This window comes from Moschus berezovskii, chromosome 8 (genome assembly GCF_049115385.1).
Source record: "Moschus berezovskii isolate FMDL1 chromosome 8, NW_MosBer_1.0, whole genome shotgun sequence".
NCBI lineage: Eukaryota > Metazoa > Chordata > Mammalia > Artiodactyla > Moschidae > Moschus > Moschus berezovskii.
The window spans coordinates 11,848,261-11,864,248 of NC_142467.1; positions in this window are offsets into that span (position 1 = coordinate 11,848,261).

Below are 15,988 nucleotides of genomic sequence, written 5' to 3' on the forward strand. Positions count from 1 at the left end.
TACAGTCCACGGGGTCATAAAGAGTTGGACATGAGTGAGCGACTAACACTTATCCAATATTTAGTTTGAAACGTTAAAAAATATTTTTAAACTCTATCTTTAGAAAGTAATAATTAGATCTCCGAACTGTTAAAAGTAATCAATCATGTATTTGAGCTTAAGTTGACTATCATAAATATCAAACTTTTTCTAAGAAAAAAAGAATACAGCTCCTTTTCCTTAATGCCAATTCTTCTTTCTTGATTCTTTAAAAAATATGGGGGGTGGTGGTGGTGGTGGGAGAATTCCAATTATATATTTTCTCCTAACTGAAATTGTTCATTGGCAGCTGGCTCTCTGGTTCTGAAGTTTTATAAATCCTCTTTGGACATATATACTCTAGAAATGGATTTTGCCTTGAGCACTATGATTCATCTGGAGGTAGGAAAACTTCTAAATTAATGTCTGTCTCTTCTCCCTCTCATTCTTCGATTTTAGGGTTTTTTTCCTTTATCAATATCATGAAAAGTGATACAACATTCTACATCTGGACCATTTGATTGTTTTTCATTGAAAGTTGTATAAAATGAAAACTTACCAAATAACGTCTTATGTGTTATCAATGTTTAAAAATCACTGTTTAAATATAAAAGATACAAATGTGCTTTATTTCTTAAATCTATTGATAGTGGATAGCAATTAACTTTAATAATCATCACACAATGCAGTCTTTAAAGTATACCATGAATGCTTTGAATAAAGATTAGCAAATAAAAATATCTTTAGTACTTTGTATTTAATACTGATGAGAATCTAGACACGAAATACAGCAATTATATATTGAAAACAACAAGAATTTACAAATTCCTTGTTCTTAGAAGATGTACTAAAAATTCAGCTACCCAGCGTCTAATTTAGGAAACTGCTTTTCAAATATGTTAACCAGTATGTTAACTCTGTTTCCACCACTGCCTCCCATGCCTATATTTGCAATGTGATGTCAACTCCAGAGCAGGGTTGGAGGGTGAGAGAAGAGGAGGGTAGTCTTTGCCACTTTGAAGAAATCTATTCTCTGGTGCCTCATGGAGTCTTAAAGGCCTTCAGATGTGAAAGCTATTTAGTGTCACTCAAAAGGGCTCTCTCATCCCATCCTTATATCTGGCTCTCTTTCGTGAGCCATGTGACCCCATGGAGCCCTCCAGGTTCCTCTGTCCACGGGATTCTCCAAGCAAGAATTCTGAAGTGGATACCATCTCCTTCTCAAGAGGATCTTCCTAACCGAAGGATCGAACCCAGATGTCCTGTATTACAGGCAGATTCTTTACCATCTGTGCCACCAGGGAAGTCCTCAGGCAAATATAAACCTGCCTACATCAGGGATTTTACTTATTTGCCCTCAGTTTCTTCGGAAGTTTAATGTGTGGCTTAGACAAATGTTGGGCTGTTGCTATGGGTCTCAATGTTTCATCCCCCCAAATTTATATACTGAAATCTTAATCCCCAAGATGATAGTATAAGGGGATGTGGTTTATGAGAGCTGATCAAACCATGAGGAAGAAACCCTCATAACTGAGATTAGTGACCTTATAAAAGAGTCCCCACAAATCTACTTGGCCCTTTCCACCATGTGAAGCCTCACCGAGAAGTCAGCAGTCTCTCAAGCCAGAAGAGGCTCTTTGCCAGAACAGAAAACATGCTGACACTCTGACCTTGGTCTGTGAGAAATAAATTTTTGTTGTTTATAAACAGCCCAAACAAATTAAGACAGATGGGCATAAAAATAAAGTAGAACAGAAAAGTAATGAGAAAGAAATATGACCAGGAAGGCATAACTAAAAGTGTTAATACTATGATGGTTAGGAGAAAAAAAAATCACCTGAAAGAAGTAGATAATAAGAGTCAGCAAGACACTGCCAAGAAATATGCTTTGAGTTGATACCTACCCATGGCAGAACCTGCTGGCTGGGCTCCTTTCCCTCATTTCCTGAGGGCTTCATGGTTTAGAACTTCTAACTGTGAAAAGAATAAACAGGCTGTGGATTAAAACTCACTGTAAGATGTTGCCATTGTGACAGAGAAGGAATTAACTGTTTGTTAATTTAGTTTCAGATGGTAAAGAGTCTGCCTGCAGTTCTGGAGACCCAGGTTCGATCTCTAGGTCAGGAAGATCCCCTGGAGAAGGAAATGGAAACCCACCCCAGTATTCTTGCCTGGAAAATTCCATGGACAGAGGAGCCTGGAGGGCTACAGCCCATAGGTCACAAAGAGTCGGACATGACTGAGCGACTTCACTTAATTTAGTTTCTGAAATTAACATAACACTTTAAACCAAACATTGAAAATTCATCTGCTTCCTTCATATTAAGAAACATAATTGTACTCTCAAGTTGAAAAGATTTTTGTGAAATTTAGTAATATGTCAAATATTCTCATACAAAATGTTGATTCCTGGAAAGTAATCATTACTTCCTCTAACCTAAGTAAAAGGCTCATGAGATTTCTTCTCATTTTAATAATATAGAGACATGTTATGTGTACCAGATACTCAAGTAAAGACCTTATATTGCTGTTGTTCAGTCACACAGTTGTGTTCAACCCTTTGGGACCCCATGGACTGCCAGGCCTCTCTGTCTCTCACCATCTCCCAAAGTTTGCCCAAGTTCATGTCCATTGCATCAGTGATACCATCCGACCTTGTAAAAGCATCTTATTTAATCCTCACAACAGCCCTATGATATGGCAAAGTTATATAGGAAAACAAACCAATGTTTACAAAAGCTAATGACTAACAGAGAACAAAGCTAGAATGTGAACCTAGGCATTCTGATTATAGATTCTATGTGCTTAATTATCATGTTCCATTGTTCTGTGGGTGTGTGTGTTAGTCGCTCAGTCATGTCCGACTCTGCAACCCCATGGACGGTAGCTCGCCAGGCTTCTTTGTCCATGGGATTTTCCAGGCAGGAATACTAGAGTGGGTTGCCTTCTATGTATACAGAAACTGAGCAAGGAAGAACTAAATGACTTGTTCATGCTCATGTAGTAAATTAGAGATGACAGAACATAAAAATGAAAATAACAAATGTCATTCATTCTACCAGTCAAACCAGACTAAAATTCAGGTGTTGGTCAGAACTAAGCTTTGATCAGAAGCTTGCATGGGGAATGGTCTCTTCCCAGGCTCCTTCAGACTGTTTGCAGACCTCATCTTTTTGTGACTATAAGATTCAAGTCTCCATTGTCCTTTGGGCTGTCACCTGAGGGCTCTCAGCCCACTCAGACCAACCAAAGTCCTCTGCTACTCAACCTCTCCATAGCCAGTGAAAAGCCACAGCTTTCAGTCAAACAAACACAAGAAAATGAACTCTGCCAGCAACAGGAGTGAACTTTGAAATGAATCATTGCCTAATGGGGACTCCAGATAAAAACATGGCCCAAATAAGAAAGTGGCTGCAGCCTTGTGAGGCTATGAATAGAGGACCTATATAAGCCATCCCCACCATCCATCCCTACTGTGCTGACCCCTCAACCTGAGAAGAATATATTGCCATGAGTAGGGCCATGGCATCAATAGCAGAGGGGAAGACACTAGCCCTCATTTTATGTAGACAAGAAGAGAAGCCTTGGGTAGGGTCTAGAAGTGGGAGTTGGATGGGGATTAGGGTTTAGAATTCTGACCCACAAAAACTATGAGATGACATATTTGTATTGTTTTAAACATCTAAATTTGTATTAAACTGTTGTACAACAATAGAAAATTGATGTAGATTTTGGTACCACAGATGGGTTAATGAGAACAATGTTATGACCTGATTAGTCCAGTCAGTTCAGTTGCTCAGTCACTCAGTCGTGTCCGACTCTTTGCGACCCCATGAACCGCAGCACACCAGGCCTCCCTGTCCATCACCAACTCCCTGAGTTCACCCAAACTCATGTCCATTGAGTCGGTGATGCCATCCATCCAACCATCTCATCCTCTGTCATCCCCTTCTCCTCCCGCCTTCAATCTTTTCCAGCATCAGGCTCTTTTCAAATGAGTCAGTTCTTCACATCAGGTGGCCAACGTATTGGAGTTTCAGCTTCAGCATCAGTCCTTCCAATGGATATTTAGGACTGATTTTCTTTAGGATGCACTGGTTGGATCTCCTTGCAGTCCAAGGGATTCTCAAGAGTCTTCTCCAGCACCATAGTTCAAAAGCATCTATTCTTTGACGTTTAGCTTTCATTATAGTCCAGTTCTCACATCCATACATGACCACTGGAAAAACCATAGCTTTGACTAGACGGACCTTTGTTGGTAATGTCTCTGCTTTTTAATATACTGTCTAGGTTAGTCATTTCTTTTCTTCCAAGAAACAAGTGTCTTTTAATTTCATGGCTGCAGTCACCATCTGCAGTGATTTTGGAGCCACCCCTCCCCATCCACCCCCCCAAAAAAATTCAATAGCTCAGTTGGCAAAGAATCTGCCTGCAATGCAGGAGACCTTGGTTCAATTCTTGGGTTGGTAGATCTGCTGGAGAAGGGGAAAAGTTACCCACTCCAATAGTCTGGCCTTGAGAAGTAGTCCATGGGGTCACAAACAGTTGGACAGGACTGAGGGAATTTAACTTGATTAGTTAGGTAAAAATAAATTTGAGACATACAAATATACTTTTTAAGTTTAAGAGAATTTAATTCAAGAAAATAGTTGGCTATTTTGTTTCAAAGTTTATATGGATTGAAAAAGGCATAAAAAAATCTTACCCAACATTTCTATAAATTGAATTGGTAAAAAGGAGGGATTCAGTGAACTTTACACCAGTTTTGATTTAATAGCAGAGAAGGGTCTTGACCTAAGTCACCTGACTCCTCTTTCACCCAGTATTTGCCTGCACCACACTAGTCTTTGTGTAGTTGTTTATTTACTCATTTGTTTTATCAATAAACTGAACGCTGATTATACAGCAATGGCTATAGCTTTCTAGGTACTGGGGGAAATACAATAATAAACCAAGTATGTTGTCAACAATCCAAAGAATAGCACAAAAGATGATGCAGAGCGTTTCATAGGAGAGGTACAGATAAAGATAACTTGCAATTTAAAGAAAAAGAATACTTTTACTTTGGGAGGAATGAACATTGAGGAACGATCTTAAAAATGAGGTTAGCATCCTACCAAACTTGAAAACACCAATGAATTTTAAATTGATGGCATTAGAGTAAATGTTAAGATAAAATACTCCTTTCTCAGGAGGATTTTATATAAAATGACTTGTTCCACATCAAGTAAACTTAGTTCTGGAGAAGGCAGTGGCAACCGACTCCAGTACTCTTGCTTGGAAAATCCCATGGATGGAGGAGCCTGGTGGGCTGCAGTCCATGGGGTCGCGAAGAGTTGGACACGACTGAGCGACTTCACTTTCACTTTTTACTTTCCCACATTGGAAAAGGAAATGGCAACCCACTCCAGTGTTGTTGCCTGGGGAATCCCAGGGACAGCGGAGCCTGGTGGGCTGCCATCTATGGGGTCGCACAGAGTTGGACGCGACTGAAGTGACTTAGTAGCAGCAACAGAGAAAACAGTTAGTTTTCTCAAACACTGGTCATATCAAAATCATCCATATATATGTTATAATTTATCTTAGGAAGAATGTTTACATATGTGCTGGTATGTATGTGTGTGTTGAAGGTGGTGTGACTGTTTTCCTGAAAGTACTTGTGCCATCTGCCAACAGCTAAAACCATCCCTCTGCAATGGGCCCAGCAGCTGTATTTTTTTTAAAGCCTCACTGAGGATTTTGATAAACAACATGGATTGAGGACTAAACAAGAATGAATTTAAAATTCTCTTGGACTTCCAGTTCCAGGACAGTGGCTTTCAACCTCTAATATGCATACATATTGCTGGGGATCTTGCAAAATGCAGGCAATATTTCAGCAAGTCTAGAAGGGACCTAAGACTCTGCACATCTGAAGCTGGAATCAACTCCTCTGGGCTGCTTTGGTTTTACTTTGTACTCCTTAGTATCACAAAAAGAGGAGTCTACCTACAAGATTCACCCACTCAAGTTACTTATCCCTGAATAGCAAATTTGCCCTCAAACCCTCCTGCAAGCTGGGGCTCAGCTACAGCAAAGTGTACACTAGAAGAGTTCCCCAGCTTTTCACTGGTACGTACCAATACCTAAAATCCATTGGTGGTTAGTTTTCTCACTTAAAAAAAGAGAAAAAAGCCTTTAAAATCAATCCAGATACTGTAAAGCAATGAGATACTCTGTTAGATGTTTTTCAAAATATATATTATCGATGTGCCTGTCATATTTAATTTTGCCTCTATTACCCTGTGAAATGAAATATTTCATGCCATATTGGTAAACAAAGATGTCACAGCCATCAGCAATTTCAGCCTTTCAAATGTAAATTTCTGAGCCCAGAAGGCAATACCAGCTACTTGGCAGCCACCAACCACTTCACTGGTAAGCACTGAGAAATAGGAGTGGGTGGGGGGAGGTTGGGGTAATGCAAGAAAGTATTAGAGGCAGCCCATCCACCGCCCCTCATAGTGACCGAGAAACAAAGGACATGAACAATCAAAAGGCAGGATTTGGCCCAAGATAGGTGTGATGCACATGAAAAACAATTTCAGTAAGCCTGGATGCTTGTAGCTTCCCATACATGGAAAAGTGCTAAATCCCTTAATGCAAGGTATCTGGGTTTCCTTAATTAACAATAATCTTTTAATATTCAGATTACCTGTCCCTTGCTGCATAACTTCTATATAGCCCGAGTCCTCCTCCAGCCTGCTCGGAAACAGTTTTCCAGGGGTCCCCTGAGATTCTGTCTTCCAGGATTGAAGTCCTCAGGATTCCTATCAAACCTAATTCTTAACTTTTAGGTCATGTGTATTTTTTCAGTTGACATCTATTACATCTGTATGTAACTTTTAACAAATATTTGAGGGGAAAGAAATCAGTTTCTTCTGAACAAACAAAATTGTGCTAACCCATGATGCATTAAAAAAAAAAAAAGCACCTCGCTGAATGCCACTTCATGAAAGAATACTCTAGATTTTAAAGACAGACAGTAGAAGCCCGAAATTATAAGAACAGGCAGACAGGCAGGTCTGCATTTTACTTCTGACTTGAAGTTAACTGCATGATCTTGGGTCATTTGCTTATGTCTTAGTTCTGAAAATTGGCACTTGCCATGGATGCTTGCCATCTATCTCTACATGGATTAAATCCTGTGCTGCTTCAGCTGTTGACCTCCAGCACCCCTCAAGGAGCTCAGGATGGAGAACAGACATGAGGCACTCTGTGCTCTGGGAAAACTGGCAGGACAGGTCTTCAGATAGTTAGACATTCTCAGGAGCTAGTTTTGGAGCCCAATTCTTGTATCTCCTCATATCTAGAATGCAAGGATTCTTCAATATCTGCAAATCAATGTTATACACCACATTAACAAACTGAAAAATAAAAATCATATGATTATCTCAATAGATGCAGAGAAAGCCTTCGACAAAATTCAACATCCATTTATGATAAAAACCCTCCAGAAAGTGGGAATAGAAGGGACATATCTCAACATAATAAAAGCTGTATATGACAAACCCACAGCAAACATTATCCTCAATGGTGAAAAACTGAAAGCATTTCCCCTAAAGTCAGGAACAAGACAAGGGTGCCCACTCTCACCACTACTCTTCAACATAGTTCTGGAAGTTTTGGCTACAGCAATCAGAGCAGAAAAAGACATAAAAGGAATACAAATTGGAAAAGAAGAAGTAAAACTTTCACTATTCACTGATGACATGATCCTCTACACAGAAAACCCTAAAGACTCTACCAGAAAACTACTAGAGCTAATCAATGATTACAGTAAAGTTGCAGGATATAAAATCAACACACAGAAATCCCTTGCATTCCTATACACTAATAATGAGAAAACAGAAAGAGAAATTAAGGAAACTATTCCATTCACTGTTGCAACGAAAAGAATTAAATACTTAAGAATATATCTACCTAAGGAAACAAAAGACTTGTACATAGAAAACTGTAAAACACTGGTGAAAGTAATCAAAGAGGACACTAATAGATGGAGAAATATACCGTGTTCGTGGATTGGAAGAATAAATATTGTAAAAATGAGTATACTACCCAAAGTAATTTATACATTCAATGCAATCCCTATCAAGCTACCAACAATATTTTTCACAGAACTAGAACAAATAATCTCACAATTTGTATGGAAATACAAAAAACCTCGAATAGCCAAAGCAATCTTGAGGAAGAAGAATGGAACTGGAGGAATTAACCTGCCGGACTTCAGGCTCTATTACAAAGCCACAGTCATCAAGACAGTATGGTACTGGCATAAAGACAGAAATATAGATCAATGGAACAAAATAGAAAGCCCAGAGATAAATCCACGCACCTATGGACACCTCATCTTTGACAAAGGAGGCAAGAATATAAAATGGAGAAAAGACAGTCTCTTTAACAAGTGGTGCTGGGAAAACTGGTCAGCCACCTGTAAAAGAATGAAACTAGAACACTTCCTAACACCATACACCAAAATAAACTCAAAATGGATTAGAGAGCTAAATGTAAGACCAGAAACTATAAAACTCCTAGAGGAGAATGTAGGCAAAACACTCTCTGACATAAATCACAGCAGGATCCTCCAAGACCCACCTCCCAGAATATTGGAAATAAAAGCAAAAATAAACAAATGGAACCTAATTAAAATCAAAAGCTTCTGCACAGCAAAGGAAGCTATAAGAAAGGTGAAAAGACAGCCTTCAGAATGGGAGAAAATAAGCAAATGAAGCAATTGATAAAGGATTAATCTCCAAAATATACAAGCAGCTCCTGCAGCTCAATTCCAGAAAAATATATGACCCAGTCAAAAAATGGGCCAAAGAACTAAACAGACATTTCTCCAAAGAAGACATAAAGATGGCTAACAAACACATGAAAAAATGCTCAACATCCCTCATAATCAGAGAGATGCAAATCAAAACCACAATGAGATACCATTTCACACCAGTCAGAATGGCTGCTATCCAAAAGTCTACATGCAATAAATGCTGGAGAGGGTGTGGAGAGAAAGGAACCCTCTTACACTGTTGGTGGGAATGCAAACTAGTACAGCCACTATGGAGAACAGTGTGGAGATTCCTCAAAAACCTGGAAATAGAACTGCCATATGATCCAGCAATCGCACTCCTGGGCATACACACCGAGGAAACCAGAATTGAAAGAGACACATGTACTCCAATGTTCATCCCAGCACTGTTTATAATAGCCAGGACATGGAAGCAACCTAGATGTCCATCTGCAGACGAATGGATAAGAAAGCTTTGTTACATATACACAATGGAGTATTACTCAGCCATTAAAAAGAATGCATTTGAATCAGTTCTAATGAGGTGGATGAAACTGGAGCCTATTATACAGAGTGAAGTAAGCCAGAAAGAAAAACACCAATATTGTATACTAACGCATATATATGGAATGTAGAAAGATGCAAATGATAACCCTGTATACGAGACAGCAAAAGAGACACAGATGTATAGAACAGTTTTTAGGACTCTGTGGGAGAGGGTGAGGGTGGGATGATTTGGGAGAATGGCATTGAAACATGTATATTATCATATGTGAAACGAATCGCCAGTTAAGGGTCGATCCATGTTACAGGATGCTCGGGGCTGGTGCACGGGGATGACCCAGAGGGAGGATAAAGGGAGGAGGGAGGTGAGAGGAGGGATCGGGAGGGGGAACTCATGTACACCCGGGGCGGATTCATGTCAATATATGGCAAAACCAACCAGTATAATATTGTAAAATAATTAGCCTCCAATAAAAAAAAATCCATCATGGTGTTGACTGTTTCTCTGGTCTAGCAGAAGCTTCACCAGACCAGAAGAAACTTCCTAAAATATAAACAAGCTTAATTGCCTGTACTGCATCTTTACCGAAATCACGTCTATTCTGGTCTTTTCCCCCATCTCTCCGGAGCAGCCTCTCACAGCTATCTAGGTGCTGTCTCCCAGGCTGCCGTCCTCATATTGCCCAAATAAAACTTAACTTGTAACTTTCATGTTGTACCTTTTTTTATGGTTAATTTTTTAAGTTGATGCTGCCTAGATTTCCACAACTGCCAAGAGGATGTGTAAATTGATAGCCCTAAAGAACCAGGTTGTGATGAGCACTACACAAGATAAAACTCTCAATCCATAAAGACCTACACAACAGGTATCATTGTTCTTAACGTCAAAGAAACTCAAAACTAATTCTTGCCCAATTCCCCTTCCCTGGCCCTTTAGTCTTACAAATCAGGGAAAACATCTGTGATTTATTGTGAAAGAGGAACAGAGATGAATACGCTGGAGGCCTCTCTACAAAAACCACAGAAGCTTTTATACCTTTTCCAAGTAGCAGAATCCTAGCTTCTATTTCCTATTTCCCTTAGCATAATGTCCTTGAAAAGAACTGTCATTTTCATTCAATAGAAAAACTGAAAGCTACGTTTACTTTCTAAAATTGTAGCTAAAGTGAAACCAAAGTTATATTAATTTCTTTTTCTGAACTTCTCGTCTGAGTAGTTGTATCATACAGTTTCTGTGTAAATAATATTCTTGCCATTATAACATTTTGTGTAAAACAAAATCATAGAATAACTGTTACTTTAAGTAATGCATTACTCTATAAATGTAAATAGTCATAAAGGGTAAAGAATGCATTAAAAAGCAACTGAGTTTGATTGCATCCCTGGGTCTGTTTGCTGTGCCTAGGGCTGGATGTTAGCTTAAAAAAAGTCAAGGTCTGAGATGTATTTTTCAGTTGCCCCTGAAATTGTAGAGTGACTCTATGGCTAGCCTTCAACTACGGAATAATATTTAAAGATGAAAGGTTTTTAAACATAATTTTTTTTTAATGCTGACATTTTACCCAATGACAATGGTACAGAATTTATTGTTTTGTTTCTGCTTTTCTCTCTTCTCTCCCACTACCTCATTCCACCTCACTTAGGGAGGGCATAAAACGGTGTTTCTGAGCAGGCATCATCGAAATGTTGGCCTTCCCAAATTACTTTAAAATTGAGACTATAAAGAGACTATAAACAAATTGTATTGAATTTTAGTAATTCTGACCCATATGGCAGAAAGCAAAAAACTAAAGAGTCACTTGATGAAAGTGAAAGAAGAGAGTGAAAAAGTTGGCTTAAAATTCAACATTCAAAAAACGAAGACCATGGCATCCAGTCCCATCACTTCATGGCAAATAGATGGGGAAACAATGGAAACAGTGACAGACTTTGTTTTTTGGGCTCCAAAATCACTGCAGATGGTAAATGCAGCCATGAAATTAAAAGATGCTTGTTCCTTGGAAGAAAATCTATGACAAACCTAGACAGCATATTAAAACCAAAGACATAACTTTACTGACAAAGGCCCGTCTAGTCAAGGCTAAGGTTTTTCCAGTAGTCATGTATGGATGTGAGAGTTGAACTATAAAGAAAACTGAGTACTGAAGAATTGACGCTTTTGAGCTGTGGTGTTGGAGAAAATTCTAAAGAGTTCCTTACAAGGAGATCAAATCAGTCAATCCTAAAGGAAATCAGTCCTAAATATTTTTTTGGAAGGACTGATGCTGAAACTCCAATACTTTGGCCACCTGATGTGAAGAACTGACTCCTTGGAAAAGACCCTGATGCTGGGAAAGATTGAGGGTGGGAGAAGAAGGGAGTGACAGAGGATGAGATGATTGGATGGCATCACCGACTTGATGGATATGAGTTTGAGCAAGCTCTGGGAGTCAATGATGGACAGAGAATCTAGCTTGCTGCAATCCATGGGGTCGCAGAGTGTCAGACACGACTGAGCAACTGAATTGAAGGTATAAAAAGGGTTTGTGTTGAAGAGGAGAGGAACATGTCACCCCAAAATATGCCTCTTCAGCATAATAATTATTTTAGGCTAGTTATTGAAAAAGCAGAAGCTGGAGATGCTCTTAAGTTACCATTTTGTAAGAGACACTTGCAAGGGAAAATCTCCATTTGTAAGGATGTCTCCAGGTCTGTACCTGGAACAGAATGACTCTAAATCTCTAGGAATGCTTAACAACGGAGGCAAAGGCTTAAAGCTTCATAACAACCATACCCTTGTTTACTGTGGTTTTGCTGTTAAGATTCCATCACTGACCTTCCCACCCACTCCTTCCCATCTTTTTTTTTTCTGTCTTTAGCTGGAGATGGTATTTTTAAGTGGTAGCTCAGGCCTTTCTGGAGAGTTACACAGGTTTCCTGGGTCTTTGCTACATGTACAGGAGGTATCCACTTTATTAAACTTCTGTTTGTTTTTCTCCCATTAAATTTCCTTTTCTTACAGGAGGTCTCAGCCAAGATGCTAAAAGGGTAAAGAGAAAATTATTTTTCCTCCCCCTACAGTATATAGATGGGTCAATATAGCCTGGAAACAAAGAATTCTACAGATTTCCTTTGGTAATAGGGCATTGATATGGCATCTTTCTCCTTAGATCCTGATGTGGTCTCTATCCACTAGTACTCAATAAGCTTTTTCCAAGAATAGGGAAGACACTGTTACTTACTCTGACGAGAGCTATGGAAATGAAATCCCTTAGGTATATTGTAGCAGGTGACCTTAAACCAAAGAAAAAGAGATGAAAGCATGTTCCAAGGGAACACTCATCCACCAGCGTCTTAACCTTTGACCTTTGCATATTGTGGATCACTCTGTCATCACAGGGAAAATAAGCCTAATGCGTACCAGCTTTAAAAAAAAAATTTTTTTCAGAAAAATAGCAATATCCCAAGTCACATTATCCAATGGATAGTACAATTCCAAAAACTTGACTCAGAATTTATGATTCTTGGGGAAATAAGGAAGAGCTTCATCTAATCAATCCATTCATAAGACAAAAAATGTAATAATGAACAATTCTATCTGATGCATATGTATTTTCAACTTTTCCTTTCGTAAAGTTTGCTTTGCTGACAAAGGTCCATATGGTCGAAGCTATGGTTTTTCCAGTAGTCATGTATGGATGTGAGTTGGACCATAAAGAAAGTTGAGCGCCAAAGAACTGATACTTTTGAAGTGTGGTGCTGGAGAAGACTCTTGAGTCCCTTGGACTGCAAGGAGATCCAACCAGTCCATCCTAAAGGAAATCAATACTGAATATTCATTGGAAGGACTGATGCTGAAGCTGAAACTCCAATACTTACTTTGGCCATCTGATGCAAATATCTGACTCATTTGAAAAGACCCTGATGCCAGGAAAGATTGAAGGCAGGAGGAGAAGGGGATGACAGAAGATGAGATGGTTGGATGGCATCACTGACTCAATGGACATGAGTATGAGCAAACTCAGGAGATGGTGAAGAACAGGGAAGCCTGCTGTACTGCAGTCCATGGGGTCGCAAAGAGTCAGACACGACTGAGCAACTGAACAACAACATGCAAGTCATTACCTGGAGTACATTATTGTCACCGCACTAGCGAATGGCCATGACCAAGATGGCCTTAATGGTCCTACCCGTCTCAGCTTCACTAAAATTCAGATGGGTTTCATTAAGTCTCTGATCTCCCCTTTCTGAGAACATTAGGAAGCTTGTAATTGCAAATTGTTTCTCCATCCCTTTGAAATATAGATAAATCTTCCAGCCTCTGACCAGTTTTCCAACCCAGGAATATCTTTTTCAAAGACCAAGGAGCCAGTACGTTTGAAATGGAATAATCTAATGAGACAGATCCTCTGTCTCCAAGTTTCCTGAGCCTGATTTAGATAAACATCAATTAGCAAATACAAAAGTCTTCATCTCGTTGACCAATGGCCCCCCAATAGCCTATCTCATCCCAGTTAATGGGAAACTCTACTACCTCTTGTTTTAGTTGAGTTGAGTTCAATCTTTCCTATTGCAATAGTTTTGAATAAATTATTCCTTGACTCTTTAACTCTGCCCAGGGCAATTTTTCTTTGACAGACTATGGATTCAACAGAAATTGGACAATAGGAAACATGTTATATTTTTTCAAAGATTGAAAAGTTATCAGTTATAATAATGTATGTGAAGATGATGAGTTAGGGATGAAAGTCACAAATTCAAACTGTACCTGGGTCTCTGCTTAAGTGTAAGATTTCTTTGTCTTAGATTTCTATCTCATGCACATATCTCTTTGTGTTCACATGCCTTGTAAGTAAAGTTAGATGTTACTCAGTTACCCTGAGTAACTATGGAACGGTAGTAACTGGGCTTCCCTCATAGCTCAGTTGGTAAAGAACCCATCTGCAATGTGGCAGACCCCGGTTTGATTCCTGGGTCAGGAAGATCCCCTGGAGAAGGGATAGGCTACCCACCCCAGTATTCTTGGGCTTCCCTTGTTCTTCAGCTGGTAAAGAATCTGACTGCAATGAGGGAGACCTGGGTTCGATCCCTGGTGGGGAAGATCCTCTAGAGAAGGGAAAGGCTACCCACTCCAGTATTCTGGCCTGGAGAATTCCATGGACTGTATAGTCCATGGGGACAGGACTGAGTAACTTTCACTTCACTTCACTATGAAATGGATCTTATAGATGAGTCAAGAACAAACTTAAGTGTTCAGAGAACACAAGTAAAGAGTGAGGGCCATGGGATTGGAGGGAGAGGGAGATGATGTGCCAGGGAACAGCGGCCACATTTATTTCAACTAGAGCACGTCAACTACGAATTGGCACTCGTCACGGCTACTTACCATCTACAAGGATTAAATCGCGTTCTGCTGCAGCTGCTGACGTTTAACTCCCCCTGAAAGGAGTTCAGGACAGAGATCAGAAGTGAGGTGCTCTATACTCTGGGGAAAACTGGAAGAGTAGCCTTCAGATAGGCATTTTTAGGAGCCAATTCTATAACCCCAATTCTGGTATCTCCTCATATTTAGAAAAACACTAAAATCCTCCATGGCGATGATGGCTCCTCGTAACTAGGAGAAACCCTGTGGAAAAAAAAGTATATATATAAGCTTGAATGCCTGTTCTCACTCCCTCGCCAAAACTGCATATATACTGACCTTCCTCCCTTACCTGAATGGAACACTTTCTTAGATCTGAGATGCTGCCACCTAAGCTATATTCTTCATTTTGCTTCAAATAAGACTTAACTTACAACTCTCACTTTGTGTGTTTTTTCTTTTTTTTTTTTAATAAGTGAGCAAGTGTGAATAGCCAGGACATGGAAGCAGCCTAGATGTCCATCTGCAGATGAATGGATAAGAAAGCTGTGGTACATTTACACAATGGAGTACTACTCAGCAATTAAAAAGAATACATTTGAATCAGTTCTAATGAGGTGGGTGAAACTGGAGCCTATTATACAGAGTGAAGTAAGCCAGAAAGAAAAACACCAACACAGTAGACTAACGCATATATATGGAATTTAGAAAGATGGTAAAGATAACTCTGTATATGAGACAGAAAAAGAGACACAGGTGTATAGAACTGGACTCTGCGGGAGAGGACGAGGGTGGGATGATTTGGGAGAATGGCAGTGAAACATGTATATTATCACATGTGAAATGAATCACCAGTCCAGGTTAGATGCATGATACAGGATGCTCGGGGCTGGTGCACTGTGATGACCCAGAGGGATGGGATGGGGAGGGAGGTGGGAGGGGGGTTCAAGATGGGGAACACATGTACACCCAGGGCAGACTGACGTCAATGTATGGCAAAACCAATACAATAATGTAAAGTAATTAGCCTCCAATTAAAATAAATAAAATAAAATGAGTACTAGAAGCTTTACCCCTTTCTCATCTTAACATTAAAACTGATCAGGTGACTGAATTATTTTAAAAGTATTTTCACGGTTACCTTCTCACATTAAAATATTCTATCTGGTTATATCATGCAATACTTTATTTAGATATTTAGATCTATATTGTAACTCTATCTCTTTGTAAAGACCTTTGAAATGTTCTTATCATCCACATAAAGCAGCATATGTTTTTATTTATACCATAATTACTAC